Source organism: Neopelma chrysocephalum, unplaced genomic scaffold, assembly GCF_003984885.1.
Source record: "Neopelma chrysocephalum unplaced genomic scaffold, ASM398488v2 Primary Assembly neopelma1_61b, whole genome shotgun sequence".
NCBI classification, from domain to species: domain Eukaryota; kingdom Metazoa; phylum Chordata; class Aves; order Passeriformes; family Pipridae; genus Neopelma; species Neopelma chrysocephalum.
The window spans coordinates 6,781,433-6,799,416 of NW_020897717.1; positions in this window are offsets into that span (position 1 = coordinate 6,781,433).

The following is a 17,984-nucleotide window of genomic DNA, read 5'->3' on the forward strand; positions in this document are numbered from 1 at the left end:
TGGATTTTTCACAAAAGAAATGACTTAGTAGTCTTTGTTAAAAAAAACCCCAAACAAATAAACAACAAACACAAAAAACTCACACCCAAAAACCACAAAGTCCAATCACTGAAAACAAACTAAGGTTAGTTTGAAATTAAGTGTCATGTACTATTGAAATTTAGGGAAAATAGTCAGGGAAAATCAAACGTGAAAAGTTGATCTTAGGTGAGTGTGTTTCCCAGCAGCCTGTATTCAGAGGGTGCCTGGATCAATAAGGGTGCAGATTGTTACAATATACCACTGTCAAGCTTCTGACCTTTTGAGCTTTTCTGCCTTAGCACTAGTCCTTAATAGAGAATTAATGTCTTGCCAAAGACACTTGGAGACCACCAGTGCCTGAAGAATAAATCTCCACTACTTCAAATATTTTCTTTTCAACACATCCCCTTCCTCACATTTTTCGAAAAAGTAATTAGATATTCTAAATAGCTAGATAGTAAAAAAGTCTGTGTTATTCTATCTTACATTTGATATTAAACTCTCTAACAAAGAAGACATATATATATATACACACACATATATATATACATACATACAAACAAAAGTAACCTGGAAGTTAAGTGACACACAGCAAATTTATATGATTAACTTGTTTAAAGTTCCGTAAAAGAAAGAGTGTTTATAAAAGTGTTCTATAAAATTGTGTTGTACACAATTGTCAGCAGATACTAATTACTGTAGTATCTTGTGATTATATAATGAGAAAAAGTCTTCAGGTTATAGAGGAACACCAATTTCTTATGCTATCCAGCTGAACACAAAAGAAGGGGTCCCTTCCCTCCCTATTCCAGCAGTAATGCCCTATTGGAAAAACTGAACCTGATAAGAAAGTCACAGCAAATTCCGTGATAATGTCACTAAAAGAGTCATTCTCATCACCAAGTAAAGTGAAAGATCCAATACAAAATATATTTGCAGGACAAAGTATAGCACTGCAACAGTTAGAAGAATTACATAGCCTATATCAAGAACAGCCCAATTACTCTACCATCACTTTATAAATATTCCAAACACATACAGTAGGTATCAAATTGTTCAAGTTACACCATCGTTTCCATGACACAGACAGCAGCTACTGAAGACTTAAGTTCTCAGTAGAATGACCCACTATACAGTCCATTTTCTGACTTAGTGACAAACTTGTAATGTAAATGACACATAAATACTGACTTCAGCTTTTCTCCACCTTTTGAGAACTGGGTTTTATCTGGATCTATTTTCCAGTTCAGAGAAACTAATGCAGCACACAGTCCTCCAAAAGAAACTAGGTTTTGAGTGGTTTATAATGCAAATGATAATATGGCACTTGTTTTCATCATATAATTTTTTAATATTAAAAAATACAAAGCTAATATAAATGTTTTTCTTATCAACCTGTTTTTGGCAGAGCATGATAAATTAGTTGACAGCATTTTTCTTTAAAGTATAGCAGATAATTCCTTTCTGATTTGCTTAACCATAAATGTAACTGAGAACATTATAATATAACAGATGTGTTTGTATTATACGAAATACCATACATAAACACTAGCAGAGTCAACTTCGGACTTGTGATATTTTAAATGGAAATTCTTTTTCATTTTTGAATACTTCATAATTTATATATTTGTTACACAGCCATACACATTCTATTTAGCCTCACTCAAGTCAATGGAAATGTTTTCCTCAACTGTGAAGAACTGGGAAAAGTTGGAGATGAGTAAAAATCTGTAGGAGAAAGGTTTCCAGGTACAACTCTCTGCTACTGGCTGCTTTCAGATGACATCTCCTTGGCTTGCCACTACACACAACAACCTGCATATCACTGTGCTGCATTTACAAGTTGTAATGCTTTTCATTCAAAAGAACCCAAAAGCACTTCACTGATTTAGAGCTAGTCTTGAAATAATTTCGTATGTATGATCATCCCATGGACTACTCCTGTCCTTACAGAACTGAAATGAAAAATATGTCAGATTTGTACATGTTACTGACTCACAGCAGAAGCCTTGTCTTCTCTGAGCAACATTGGGGGATGCAGAAACCCTGTAGAGCTGCTTAGAGCAGCACCAAACCTAATTTATATGTAGTACATTTTCAATAGAGTATCTCTAATTTTTTACATATTCCTAATGGAAAATAGACTCATAGAAGGCAAAAAAAGCTTTGCAAGATCACCAAGCAGAGCAGTAACTTGCTCAACTTCATGGGAAAAGCAAAGACGAGCTCGAAAACCAGGATCTCACTTTTGGCTGAGCCTTCAGGACAGACAGAGCTTGGTCCAGCTTGTGTTGAGAGGATGCCCGTGGGTTTGCTTGTAGTGAGAATGCTCTCCCTACAGGGAAGGGCTCTGTGCTGCGTAGAGTGGCGTAAGTTGCTTGCCACTCTGTATATGAATTCGACCCAAATATTTTGTGTGGGTTCATTCCCCTTGTTAAAGCAAAGAGCCTCTAACACTTCAGTTTATATTACCCATGGCTGCTACACTGTCAGTTCAGTGGGTGACAAGATGGACCAATTCTCAGTGTCTATTCCCGTCTGTCCATTCCCTGTGGTGCTGTTGCCTTCTGTGCTATTGACAGCAGCTGCTGTTTCAGCTAATTCCTGCTGCTGACCTGATCTCTCAGATGAAAAGACACTTTGCCAGCTTTGCTCTTTAGTATACCCCTTAAACCACTATCAGATGGGTGTCATATGGCTGAAAGAAAAATGACAAAATTTAGCATTGGATAAATAATATTTATATCTAGAAATGGGACACTAAACATTTCATCCCTAAGAAAACAAATTTTCAAGGCTCTTTCCTACACAGAGTCATCAAAACTTATAATCAAAAATTGGAAGGAAAATAGTGAGTAAACCATAAGCAAAAATAAAGTGCTTTCTCAGAATTTTCAGCCATGAGAAGCAAACCCTACAATCTCATGAATGAAAGTGATGTTTCTTTTGTCCAGTGACACATGGAGTTTCTCTATTGGTTCAAAAAGTAACTGGCTCCAAGCTAAATTAAACAGAAATTACCACATTGAAGCAGGTCATAAAACAGTGGGCATTTTAATGAGAGACTTGGAGAGAAAGGTCAAACATATTTTAAAAAAATTCATCATAAAAGTTCCATAGGTTTTGAATTTGTCATAAAAGTTCTCTTTTCCAGAGAAAAACAGAGACTCTTTCTGGAGACAAGAGCCATTATCTGTTCAAGTAATTAATTAAGAAGAACTAAACTTTCTATTAAAAATGTAACATTTTACCAGAAAAAAAAGTGACATGGGACAGTCCTTTTTAGCTGAAAATGTCTTGAAGTAAAAATTGCAATCTGCTTCCTGTGAACAGTATAACACACTTGGACTAAGGCCATATAGCAGATGTAGGATAGAAAATGTTTTTGAAAGCATAACACAGATCTCATAAGATAGATATTTTGGGTTGTAGGAAGAATGCCTAGACTTTACATTGGAAAACAAAATTCAGCATATGTCCATGTCATTGCCAGATTTGCTCAGTCTTGCAAGTCAGGGGTAACAGTCTTATAAAACTGATCTCAGTTTTGTATAGTATATTAAAAAATACAAATATACAACATAATATGCATGTTTGTTAATTTCCTCTCTGACTTCATCAGTCAGCCAGCCTGACTTCATCACAAACTTGTGATTCTTTTTCCTTCTTAACCATAAGGGCTTCATGGATCTGTAATTAAAAATGTATTTTCCTGGCAATGTTATGCAAATATTGTAAGTATTTGACCAGATGTTGAAGACTGGCCATTTTGATGAAAGAGATGGAGAAGTTTTAGCAACAAAATATGGCAGTATTGGAATCTTTTGGAAGTCACAGTATCCATGTTATAATTCATACAGGATAAAGGGTGTATGTCTAGATCCTTAATGAATTTAACAAATTAGAAGACGTTTGAGAAGAAAAGAACTCACTGCTTTTTTTTAAGGGGGTTGTTCTACTCAATATTTTATAGAGAATTATTCTGCATCACTATTAAAGAACCACTGTTTTATTGCATTCAGTCTGATCAAGTTCTATGTTTCAGGAAAAGGTTGTTCACTTACATTTTAAAATTTTGTACCTGAACATATAATCCTTACGCCAATAAAGGAGGATCTCATTGTAAAATTTTACTCCCCAAGGCAGAAATCAGTAGTGAATAGAAGTGAAAAACTCTCAAGAATACCTATCAACTGAGATTCATAGAATCTAATTATTCATATTTTACTAATATTAATTTAAACTTTTCACCTAAGCCATATCCATATTCCCTCTTTTCCAAAAAAGTTTTACAAACTCCAAGATTTTTAAGGTATATGGTTAAATATTCTGCCATGAAAAGAGGGGCAAATAAGTCTAAAAACTCATGTCTTGATCAATAGTGTCAGTTTAAGAAAATTTATGAATACTGAACACAGTAATAATTTAGTTTTCACCTTTATTTTTGACTCTGATGACAAAATTAGAAAATTTCATGCAAAGAGTTGATAATTGCAATCAATACATAAATACTATTTGAAAAATAAACTAAGAGCCAACACCATCTTTTAAAATATGCTTCCAAACAACTGGACCATTGTGTGCTTTAAATCCATGTACCTGATACACCTTTGGGCTCAATTAGGGCTACACAACCTAATCTTAAAAAATGCTACTTAAACAAATTCCAGCTAAATTTTCTGAAATTTGGAGTAATTTTTGTTTCTTTATCCTTTTCATGTACTTCTGTAACCAGAAAAACAAAATATTTGGCTAGTACTGTGGTAGATCCTCAGGCACAAGTCTTGTTGACTTGGGATTTTGCTGGAGAAAGGAACTCAGGGACGTTCCCATGCTACAGTGTATGGTGTTTTCTCAAGGGTACTGAATATAGCTGTTAAAATTCTTTCCTGTTCTTTCTACAAACATGAAAATGTTTCCCATAGCTGAGAAAAAAGTTTTCTAATATGCTATTAGTTAAATATCTATTAAGATTATTTCTGAATGAAGACCAGCTTAGCACTGTAGAAGACACAAAGCAGTTCAAGGTAATAAGGAAAAGATTATTGTCACAACACTGCCTGAGGGAGAAGTCTGAGGTTGAACAGAGTTTATTTTAGAACAAAATCCAGAAATTAAATCCTCTAGACATCAGAAGTGGCATTCAAAGACTTCCACATTAAGGTCACCAGTTCAAACCCAGTGTAGGTCACTTACCAAGTGGTCATTACCAACTCATGGTTGGTCAATGAGCTGGTGATCTCATGGACAGGAATCCACACCACTAAAACCTCTGCCACAATTGGCACCTTGACTGGATATTTCACTAAAGAAACCAAGGACTGGGCTGGGTGCAGAGATAGAACAATATTTTCACCATAAGAGGTGACGCCTCAAAAGTTAGTAGGATTTATGGTAAGCTTGTCTTAGCTGAAAGTTATTGTTCATGTTTGTAACCAATAATCAAGACAGAAAATATCTGTGTCAGATTCCTTCTGACCTGTGTTAGTGTTGTGATGCCCAAATAATGCCCAAATAAATCCCAGATAAACAAGTTATTTCTGTCTCTTTCACCAGGGTAGTCATTTCTGTATTATTTCAAGAGAAGACCACGTAATTATCCCCATATGGAATCCATTTCTTCCTCTCTCCAGATGATAATTTTAGATGTTGATTTCATTGCCAGGAAGAATATTCAGTTTGCAACCAGATGAAAAAAAGGTTTTCTAATAATACTTGACTTTTCATATTTTCTTACACAAAAGGATGCTTCAAACATTCATAGAAACTTTCAGAATGTGTGCAAAGCAAGTGAAACAAAAATATCAAGACTTCCCATTGTTATGATTCTGAGGCTATGAAAGGCACTGCAGAATCCCCTCCTCCTCACAGCTTTGTATTTTAGAGTACCAGCTCAGTTTTGGTATTTTACCATACATTTGTGAAGATACAGACATAGAAATTTACAGATTTTTAAGACTCTGGAAAGCTTACAATGACTGGGATGTATAGCTCTAATAATCTCACACACACTGCAGATGCCTGTATTGCTTAGATCAAGAAATAAAGCATTTTCCCCAGATTTTATGGAAAAAAAAATCTTACAGAAATTAGAGGCCCAGTATTTGTTTCTGAGTCACACCAATAGTTACAGAATCACAGAATACGCTGAGTTGGAAGGGACCCACAAGGGCCATTGAGTCCAACCCTCAGCCCTGCACAGGACCATCCTCAAGAGTCACACCATGTGCCTGAGAGTATCGTCCAAACACTTCTTGAACTCTGTCAGGCTTGGTGCTGTGACCACTTCCCTGGGGAGCCTGTTCCAGTGCCCAACCACCCTCTAGGTGAAGAATAATTTTCTAATACCTAACCTAAAACTCCCTTGACACAACTTCAGGTCATTCCATCAGGTCCTGTCACTGGTCACCACAAAGAAGAGATCAGTGTCTGCCCCTGTTCTTCCCCACACAAGGAAGTTGTAACTGCAATGAGGTCTCCTCTCAGTCTCCTCCAGGCTGAACAGACCAAGTGACCTCAGCTGCTCCCCATAAGGCTTCCCCTCAAGGCTCTTCACCATCTTTGTTCCCCTCCTTTGGACAATCTCTAAGAGCTGAATATCTTTCTTACACTGTGGTGCCCAAAACTGGACACAATATTTAAGGTGAGGCCACACCAGTGCAGACCAGAGTGGGACAATCCCCTCCCTCGACCAGCTGCCGATGCTTTGCCTGATGCCCCCCAGGACACTGTTGGCCCTCCTGGCTGCCAGGGCACTGCTGGCTCATATTCAACTTGCCATTGACCAGGACACACAGGTCCCTTTCTATAGCACTGCTTTCCAGCATCTCATTCCCCAGTCTGTGCATACATCCACGGTTGCCCCATCCCAGGTGCAAAATCCAGAATCCCATCCAGAATCCCTTGTTGAACTTCATATGGTTGATGATTGGCCAGTCCTCTAATTGGTCTTGTTAGAACAAAAAAGTATCTAATTAAATATTCTGTGTTCATAACTGGACTGATAATAAAGCACAGTACACTATGTATAAAGGCCATTTCCTCTCCTCTTTCTCTTCCACACAGCAGTTGCTTTCAGCTTGGCAGATTTTCTGAGGTTGATAGGATTTAATCAATTCAGGAACTCTGTGAACCCTCTGTTTAAAATACTTGCCCAGTCTTCCCTTGAACCTGCATGCATTTCTTATATCTGCAGTGTCCCATGGTGCACCACTCATTTATGAGTAGCTCTCTCCTTCAGGTGAATTACCTACTTTTTATTTGAAATAGGCTTCTACCAGCTTAATTTTTTGGCTCTAAGTTTTCATACTGAAGAAAATGGTGATCAGTTTTGATCACTATCAAATCTCATACTGTTCATGGTTTTGTAGACCTCTTTTGTATCATTCCTGAGGCTGGAGGAGCCCTAGCCTCCTCAATCACTCTTCCTATGGAAGCTGCTCCATATCTCTGGTCATCCCTGCTTCTCTGCTCTGTGCCTTCTCGAGTACTAACATAATCTTCTTCAGATAGGGAGACTAGAACTGCACACATCCTTTAGGTTGTGAATGAACTGTGCACAGTGCTCTTTTCATTTTTTTTTTCCATCTTTAAAGAAGCCTAAGATTTTGTTTGCTTGTTAAACTGCTACTGATCTTTGAGCTGATATTTTGGTGTCTATCACAGCATCAAGGTCATGCTCCTGAGCAGTTATATTCAGTTCAGAATCCACTATTTTACCTGTTAAGAGAAGAATTTTACTGTAGACCGTGTTCCTTCACTGGAGCCAGTCAGGCAAGAAGTTACAGCTTTAGTCCAGTTTGAACACATGAAGAAATGAAAGATAAAACTGCAATTTAGAACTGGATTGCTAACAAAATAAAACCAGCAGCAAGAAAGCTGGAAAGATATACTTTTGAGGCTGACTGCGATCATTTATTTGCCTGTCAGCAGTGATTCTGGAGCAATGATGACTCTGAGCTTGGCCATACACGAGACATCATAAGTGCTGCACTGGGATTTTAATGTCTGTGGAAAAAAATAATACCAGAGCTGTATATCCAAGAACATTTTCAGTTATGCATTACAGTTGTGTTTGTCCATTTGCATGACAGAAAATAGGAAATAAGGAGTTCTCATTATTTTGACAATAATGAAGATATTACTGTGCTTCACTGTGCAGTACAAACTAACAGTGACTGTTACTGGCATTGGTAATGAGAAGAAGTATCAGGGTTGAAAGTCTGAGTCTAGGACTTAGGAAAGCCATACTGACATCTCAGTGAAGAAAACTTTTGCTTCAGCTGGGGATTTTTGGCACAGTAGGTGCAAATCTTAAAGACTAATGGAGATTTATTGAAACTCAAAATAGTATATATGTAAATCTTTTAAGAGTTGGCAATGTTAGCTATTAGGAGATTTCTATTAAATTCTATTTGAATGGAAAGACAGTCTTCTCGTTTCTAAGGCCCTTGGTTGGCTTTTGGAAAAAAATAAGTTAACACTCCAATCCATTTGGTGTGATCTGGGGCCAGTAATTCAAATTCATTACTCTTCAGCTTTATGTGTGATTTAGGAACAATAAAAAGACACTTCTTGTTTATATGTGGGTTTTTGTCACAATATTTGACTATACATTATAGCTATTCTAGCAAAAGTGTTTTCATAGATCTTCTCTTTCATAATTATGTTCTTAGTTGTCATCTTTTCAGCTAAATTTCTCTTTATACTAATTTCTAGACTCCCAAATACACAGTCTCAATTTCTGTGCACAAGTATGACATGTGGCTAGTTTTAAGTGTTTTCTTCCTGTAATGTTGAAATGACTACAAAAACTGCCTTTTCATTTCTTCTCTGTGCTGTCAGTAGATTGCCATGGATGCCTCCTCAAAGCCCAAATGGATGCCAGATTGAGACTGAGGTTTAATCCACAAAATCAACATAATAAATCTGCTTATAGATATTTACACGAAGTGAGCCATTCATAGAATGATAAGAATCTCTTTCAGTGCTTCAGACGTCTGTTATATTTCACATGTATTTGAACCAGAAGTAATAGGTCATGTCCAAGAGTGGGTCTAAGCCACATGGCAGATCATAAGGGCAGTTTCACAACAGGGAATTCAAATGCTATCTCCTGTTTATGCTGGCAGTGACTACTATAGCAAGAGTCTTCCTTGAGTCTATCCTGATACATAGTAGCTATTTTAATATTATAAATATAAACAACACATTCTTAGAAACTATAAAATCAAGTAAGAAATTTGAAAACCCCTTTTGGAAGACACTCAGTAAAATAGGAAACTTCATCAACAGGTCTTACAAAGTGTCACGGACTCAACTTCCCTTTCCAGGAGAAGGAAAAGCTGCCCTTTCCGAGATGTACTACATGCTCATATCATCAGAAGTACAATAGTTCATGACTCGTCCTCAAATATTTCATGTGAGAATCTGGCTACAGATTAATTCTCTGCTTACACACAGGTCTCACTACTTGTCCTCCCTCCTTTCCCTGTCATCTGCCAAGCATTCAGCAGAGGATACATTTATACCTTTTCTAACTGAGCTCTCTGAGACTGAAGGATGGTACAAGCTGCAAACCTGGCACACTGCCCATCTTACACACTCCTCTGTAGAGCCATGTAAAAGATCCAAAAAAGGAAAAGCCAAAATAAACCAACAACACAAAATATTTTCTTTCTCATGTCTCATTGAAACAATGGGCTTAACAAAACTTCAGATGGCACCTCAGAATTGTGACTTCCTTTTCATGTTGGCTCACTGGTTTGTTTACTCAACATTGTCATGTATCAGTTACTTAAAGAAATTAAACCTGTGCTCTAGTGTTCTTTTCTAGGAAAGCATTCTGAAACCAGGACACATTCCTACATGCCTCCAAGTCTGGGTATCAAATGCTAGTAAAGGCATGCAAAACTGACATTGAATGAAGATATTACAGATGATAATGATCCTAACCAAATGCAGTTTACCAGGCAGGCAGGACCTAAGTGCCCCCAGTATAAAGCAAATGGCAAAGTATTATTCCTGTAATACAAAGTATGGCACGAAATACAGTCAGCTCACATGACTGTTGCTATTTATGAATAAAATCCAGATGGGTTCCTCTGGATCCAAGTTTTGCACAAAACCAGATTGTGTTGGAAATAGGTCATCTCCATCAGATCTTCCACAGTGCTATGAATTCTTGTTATTTGGGATACATGTATTCTGAGCCTTCAAAAATATTGCTCACTGGGAAAAAACAGTGTGCTAAATAGTCACACTTTTTCAGTGGCTATTTGTATCATCATCAGTCTTTAGCTCAAACAAACCAACCATCCTGTATGATTTGGAGACTTTTTGGAAGTTTTTTACTTTATTCAGACTGTTATCATGACAGAATCTTGATCTGAGATATTTTGAGTCTCTAAGGGTCTATTAGGTAAGACTTGGGTGTCAGCTGTGTTATCTCCCATCGTTGTTTTTGGCAGGGCCAGCTAATCATAGGACTGAGCTTTCCTGTTGTGAGTACTTTGTCTGTAAGATATCCCTCAGATGTTTTCACAGCCCCCACGTTAGCCATAAACACTAGATGAATACTTTGATACAGTCAGGAAGATACTCAGAATTGTGACACTCTAATGATCTAGTGTTGGTTTTGTTCAGGCATATACTGAATGGATGGACCATCACATTCAGGAATGGATAAGAAACTTTTCACTAGCTTGTGACGACCATCAATATTTGCAAAACACATCCATGCAGTTCCATAGAGTATCATTTGCAAATTACTCCCCAGAATACCACAGACCATCCAGCCCATCCAGCTTCACCTCTGAAATGCGTATTTCCCAGCTGGTTTTCATAGTGACTCACTCAAAAGTGGTGAGTGTTACAGCTCATCACGGATAAAGTGAGGCTTGGGCAAATCCCAATGGCTGGTTCTTTCTTTCACAGAATAATTAGGACACAGGCCAGTCCGTCCCATGCACACCAGCTGTGCACTCCTTAGCCATTGCTAAGCAGACAGATGCATAATCTGGAACTGCTAGTTGCTGTCAGTCAGCTGGCTGTTATTACATTAGGCACAAGATAATATCCAGGACATTTTACAAGGCAAGGGGCTCTCAAAAGAACTTCTTGACTGTGCCGCATGTGAAGAAGTCAAGAAGAGAGAAGCCAAAATAAAATAAAGAAAAAAAACCAAGTTCAGTTTTCCTCTAAATAGCAAGCCACCGAAGCATGCATAACAAAGGCTTGTAAAACCCCTACATCTGACACTTATACAGAGTTCCTGAGCAGAGAGCAATATCCCTGAGCCTACTCAAGGGGTTCCTCCTTCTGTAGCCTGAAAGACTGCAAGTCACCCCCTGTGGAAATCAACGTCACAGCAGTGACCATACTCCTTTTGCTGAGCTTCTTCCTATATGATTAGTCCATATCTGGAGCTCTCCAGGGTTATGCCAGAGAATTTGCAGTGTTGTACCTGCAAAGACCAGACTCTCACGTAAGACACCTTTGAAAGACTCCACACAAGTACAAGGACTCTCAGGATGAACAGATGGGGAGTAGCTGAAACCACAGGTGTTAGCACAGGCCCTGCTCTCTGTGCAGAAAGACACACTGCACACAGACTGTCCCTTCCATGAGGATCCTTCATCTGCCTAGAGCTATAATGCAAGAGCCAAGAAAGTAAATACATAAAGAAATAGATCAGTTCCTGTCTAGGAAATACAGTCAAGTTAATTGAGATGACAATTCTGTTTTGGATCTTGTTGTCATACTCTTAGTGTTACAGTGAACAAACTCTTCAAAAACCTTCACTTACAATTATGCATCTAATGATAGTGATTTGCAAACTGTCTAGCACCCATCAGTCTTTTGACACGGACAAGTAGATTTTCTTAAGAACTCAGTGTACACTTTTTTAAATCTATCTCTGTATTTTGGGACTTTCCTTTGATATCCCAGTCTGAAGGAAGTGGCTATGTGTGGAGCTCTAAGTACTGCTGGTTCTATAGCATCTTTTATATTCCCCAGATAAAGATCTCTATATTTCAGAAATGACATGACATATTAAATATCAGCAAAATAAATTACTCATTTCAATTTACTTTGAGAGTAAACAGGCAGACTTTCCAATTCAGTGCATACACATAACCCCTCATAGCTAAAATAATCTGTCAAAATGTAATTTATAAGGCAGGTAATCTTCCAGGGAATATTAAGTTAAAGGCATATTTAATAGCAATTTTTTAAAACAGACTGAACAGTATAGTTTGCATGACTTTTTAAAACTCTCCATCAGGACACAATACCTTTTAGAAAAAAAAGCTATGTAGAGAGAAATACTTCTTTTACTAAAAAAATACCCTCCTCAGTAAAAAATCATGAGGTGATAGAACTATAAAGAGTCTGGCCATAGACATTGGCTTTTTTTTTTTCCCCAGTTGGAAAGAGTGACTTCCTGGATTCAGGAATATGTTGTGGGTCTACATACATATCCACATATCATTTCAGCTTGGAACACTGCAGACAACTACAGTTGGGAACTGGAACAAGCACAGCAGTGGCTGTGGTGATTTATTTTACTTTTAATTAGAGCAGGTTGGAAAAATTCTTACCAAGTAGTGTTTCATTGGAATTCAATGATTTGGCCAATTTAGAACTTTTCACAGACATGGTTTAATTTCAAAGACAGTATGAGAGAGCCTAGGCAGGCTCCAGTATGAGCTTCACTGCCATGCATGTTTTAAAACTTGTGTTCTTGATAGCTACCTTGTCCAGCTTGTTGGCAGCCCGTTTAGAAAGCTGACGGGAATCTGGATTTGCAGGGTCTGGTGTTCACCAACTGTCCTTCCCCAAACCACTTCATGAGCTCTGTCCCCATTAATAGAATATTCCAAGTGTTTTCCTTCTATTTCTTCAAATGCAACAAGCACCAACATAAAATCAAGAAAAAACTCTGAAACAAAGAATTGCTATTTTTATCTCTGACTGATTCCAATACTAAGAAACATAATTAAAATATTAAAATTCCACTTGGTAGGACCTACATATGGGAACTACTGTCATTAATAAATATAAACCAGATAACATGTAAAAAAAAGTATGTCTTCAGCAGAGGTTACTTTTTGTTGATGTAATTTTACATCATTTTTTTGTAAAGTATCACAACAGGATTCTGATTCCTTCATCAAAATACAAAATTAAATCAGTAATACTATATCACAGAGGAAAGGGAAGTCATTGCCACACTATCCTTCATGGTGTTTGGACATTAAAGGCAAAACCAAAGTCCTATTAATTTTCATTAATATTTATGTAGTATCCACAAGTCCAAACTGACATAATAGCTTCATTCTATTATGCCTCATAATTTTCTGTTCCAGTTGGATTAAGTTGGATTAATTGAAAACAAAGAGTGGAAAAAGAAACAGAAGTACAGTCTGAGATCATAGAAATTCCAAAGTGAATTGTTGCCCAGGTTTCAATTTGATTTTATGCATATGAAAAAAATAAATCGGTGGCTGTAGAAGCTCTTCTTTTCCTTGTAACCCCTTTGGAACACTCCAGACACAGAATTTTTTCCTGTACTTTTATTTGCACTGAGCTTTTGCATTTTTTAAATTTTGAAAAGTTAAGGGCTAGCAGAGAATTTGCACCTGTGTAAACAACCTGAGTCAGTTCTTTTAAATCCTGTTTGTCACTGATGAAAAGTTACAGACAAAGCAGAAAAAGAAAAACCAGCACCAAATCATAAGCTTTTTGATTTCTGCCTTTGAGGAAAGATAAATAGTTTTTTCAGACGAATTTAGCATTTTATGCTCTCTGCCTATCTCCCCTGCCTGTAAAATTGCATGTTACCAAGTTGTTAGTATGGTTCTTCTTACAAGAATTAAAGATGTGAAGAAAATTAAAGTGTTGCCCATCAAGCACATCCAGTGGAACAGGATATGCCTTATGCTTTGCCTATTTAGCTTTTTCTTCTTTTTTTTTCTCCCAGTGAAACTGTTCCCAGTGAGAATGCAAATGGTTCTCAGACAGAAAACAGAGCTGATATTGAAAGTTCACCCTCACTTTCAGTTCCAGTCACCATTTTTTTTTTAAACAAGAAGAACAATTCCAATACTTACAGATGGTAAGAGCAGCAGTGTTGGAAGTTGTTCAGATACTGGAGCCACTGGGAAAACTTTGTAAATATCAAGAATCCTTCTCAATACACAGATGCCACCTCATCAGTGTCCATCCCAGTCAGTTGAGCTTGGAGCCAATATCTGGGATTTGCCCACACCTCTGACCCTGTGCAGCCTTCTCTAGTGCTCGCAATAGGAATGGTGCATTGGATGCTGCCTGGTTTCATTTCATATAAGACCTCTAACAATGCTTCAGTCATGATCCTAGAATGGCATTTAGCCATAGTGGCCTTGGTTTCAGTCTAGATCCTAAATAAGCATTATAGGCCTCTCCAAGTAATGTTGCTCAAAATGGTTTATACATCAGAGTTCACAGAAATTGCATGAGTTAATCCATCAGGTCTCTGAATGCCTCCCCAGTAGAGTCCCTCTGGAAGTATCTCAATGGAAATGATGTACATTTCATCCTGCTTATGTTCTATCAAGTCCTTCAAATTCTATGTGACTTCTCTTGTACCTGAGTGAGAAAACTTGACTTCTAAATTTAAAGCCACATTTCAGGAATTACCGAATGTTCATACTGTTATAGCTAAGCTTTTATCCCCAGAATTTCTTTTCTACGAAACATGTCAAAAGCTTTTATTTATAACTCACAACTAATAATAATGGTGGTGGATTCAAGAGCTCCAGCTTTAGTTACATGCCTGTCTCAGATATCCTGACATAAAGTTTCATTATTCTTGTATGCTACAGAATAAATTCCAAGTAATATTTCTTCCCTTGTGATAGAATCTGATGAGAAAAGTGAAAATGCTATAATTTAAATTTTTAACAGAAAGAAATTAATTAATCAAGATAGCCTTGTGAGGCAAAGAAGATTTTTTTCCTCAATGCTCCTCAATGTGGTTTTCAATGTGAAATTTCAATCCTCTCTTGTAAGTTGGAATGAATAATTAGAAAACTACTGTTCCCCAGAAGGAATAACATTCAGTCAAGTCTCTTCTAATTCTAGTATTATTAATTTCTACATGAGTGGGAGGAAGAACTTTGCTAAAAGTGTTGGTTTTGCTTATCTGAATCATCATTCACACAGAGTCTATATTCTTCCCTCTGTCTCCAATGGATGTAGAACTTACTGGTGAGTCACAACAAAGAAAGGGAATTACGTAAAATGTATTCCACCTTGAACATGTCAGGTTGAATTCAGAATAATAATAAGAAATGTTTTTTTCTTTGACAACATGGAGTTGTGCTTTGGGGCGAAGAAGGGAAATCTGGGTATTTAAAACCAATACACTTATACCAGAGGGCAACTACATCATGTATTTCCTTTCCCCTTATTTCAGTATCATATGCCAAAATAAATCAGATTTTGTGGCAGATATGCTGAATTGGAAGTAGTCTTAGTGTTCTGAGGATATCTAGAGGACCTCTGTGAAATGATCCACCGTAATATATGCTGAGTGACAGACATATCAAGCCTGGTAGATTTTTCTTTATGGAGAAAAAGCAGTACAGTATGGGAAACAGAAACATGATTAGTAGATGTGGAATTGTATATAGTTGAATTGACAGCTCTTGGTGATAACATTCACTTACATTTAATGGATCTGGTTTTGCCGCCATTATTTCCATGTGTCATAATAACACACATAAAGGGCCAAAGTAGGTCCATTGCAATTACTCAGGTGCGTATGGTTGACCAAACTGGACTCTGCACACGTAATAATGGTAATTTATAGTTTTAATTTCAATTTTATGTAGTGGCCAAGATACAATATTTCAGTACGGTGGGACTGTGCTGTGTCACTCTGGTTCTTTTACATTTCTAAACTTCCCCAAGTTTGGTGCAGTTGGTTCTACCCCGAGCTTTGCTTTTTTCCTGCAGAAAAGCGGTCATGTAATTATGCTGCATAGTAGGGTTTTGGTTGGGTGGGTTTTTTTGATTGGTTGGTGGTTTTTGTAGAGGAGGAATGCATATTCAAACAAAAGTGATGCATGTATTGTAACAATCTATTTAAGAATTAGAGTCATGCTGACATTATTCATGCAGTCATCAGAACTGGGAAGGACAATGATGAAATTATCATTAGGTCCTCAGATCCCAGCCTCCTTTTTCCATCCCTTCACCTTTTAGAAGAGACTCTTACTGGGAACCGGACAACCATTTACATTTTTTCTCTCTCTAGTCATGTTAAAGAGGGATTATATGTGTAGTAAAAGAGACATAAGCTTTATATGTATTTCTTTCTGTACCTGCCTGTACCTGATTTTTAATCTCATCAGTTGCATTTTAACTTGTGTTTCTGTATTCTCTATTTAAGTTTTCAACCTCTTTTCCCCTATTCAGTGTTTAATTAAGAAACAATCCCATAGCAAAAGGGCTTTATCAAGATTCAGAGATGATTAACATACTTTTTTTAGTTTTGACTAAAATAATTCAAGTATCTAGGGTTGGCCCTTCCTTTTTTATTGAAGAAAATGATGCAAGAGAATGGTGTCCTTTCTCCTTGATGTCCTTTCCTGGAAAAGAAAGTGTACTTGAAGTTATTACTGCTGCCTGATATAATTTTCAAGTGTAGAGCTATGTTCTTCTCTGAAATAATGTTTGAAGTTTTCTCTGTGTTTTTAGATTGCAATAGGCATTGAAATGCCAGAGACACTGAAATAAGCAGTAGGAAGACATATTTGCACATATGCCATGCTCTTTTTAATGCCTAGATTACCTGGTATAGGTTCTTGTCAAGAATGACTATTTCGGGGAAACTAGGGTTAAAATGATATTTTACTCATTTTAAAACAATATGGAAGGAATATAAAAGAAGATTCAGAAGCAGATACTGAAAATTCACACCTAAAGAAGTGGTCAATCAGAATTTCATTTGGACATCAATCAGGGAAGGCAGAAGAAAACTTTTAGGTGCGACTTACCCTGATAACTTTGAATTCCATACAGTGTCTCTATATGCAGGGTGCATTGGGGTTAACACATCTTAAACCATCCTTTGCGCTTTCCTTTGTTTCTTTTTTGTTTATTATTACTACTTTAAAACTCTTTCATTTGTGGAGAAAGCACATTGGGTTATTGTTGTCCTCCCTTGTCTCTGTGTCTACGGCATCCATTCAGGAAGAGTGAAGAAGGAGTTAAGCATGAAGTTGTGGTTTGGCATTCTGTAAATACAAATGCAGTGATTTTATTCAGATTTTAGCAAATAACTAGTCAGCGAAACTCATCAGTTCACAGATTATAACATCCTGAGTGATTAGACCACATAAGATCATTAATTCTCTTAAAGAACTATGGTTCTTTCTGGATGATTTTCTTCTTTTAAGGAAGAAGCAACTCAGGGTACTATATGTAACAATTCAGAGAAAAAACTCAGACTTGAGTATGACAGAACCAGAAAGAAACTAAATGATGAGAAAGAAGCTGGAAAAAATAACTATATTTCTCAATGTCTTTCTCCTGATTTTTTTTTAATCAGAATTGTTTCCCTAACCTCTGACATTGTGGTTACTTCTGTGGGCTATTACATCAGAAATCAGTTGAAATAAAAGATGAATCCCTTTTCTGACAAATTTCAAAGCATGTGTCTATCAGATATTATTCAGACTAGTGGCAACAAAAAATGTAAACTATAAAATATTCCTGATGATTCCCTTTTACAGAAAGCTCTGGGAACCAAAACAGCTGGTGAGACCTAGGCTGACTACAAATAACACTGATGTGCATTCTTAAGAATATGCAAAATTAAGATGAAGCAACAAAGAAAATGGAGACCTGGAGTTGAACAAATGAAACCAATTACCTATAGGTAAATTTCCAAAAACCACTAAAGTTATGTAGAA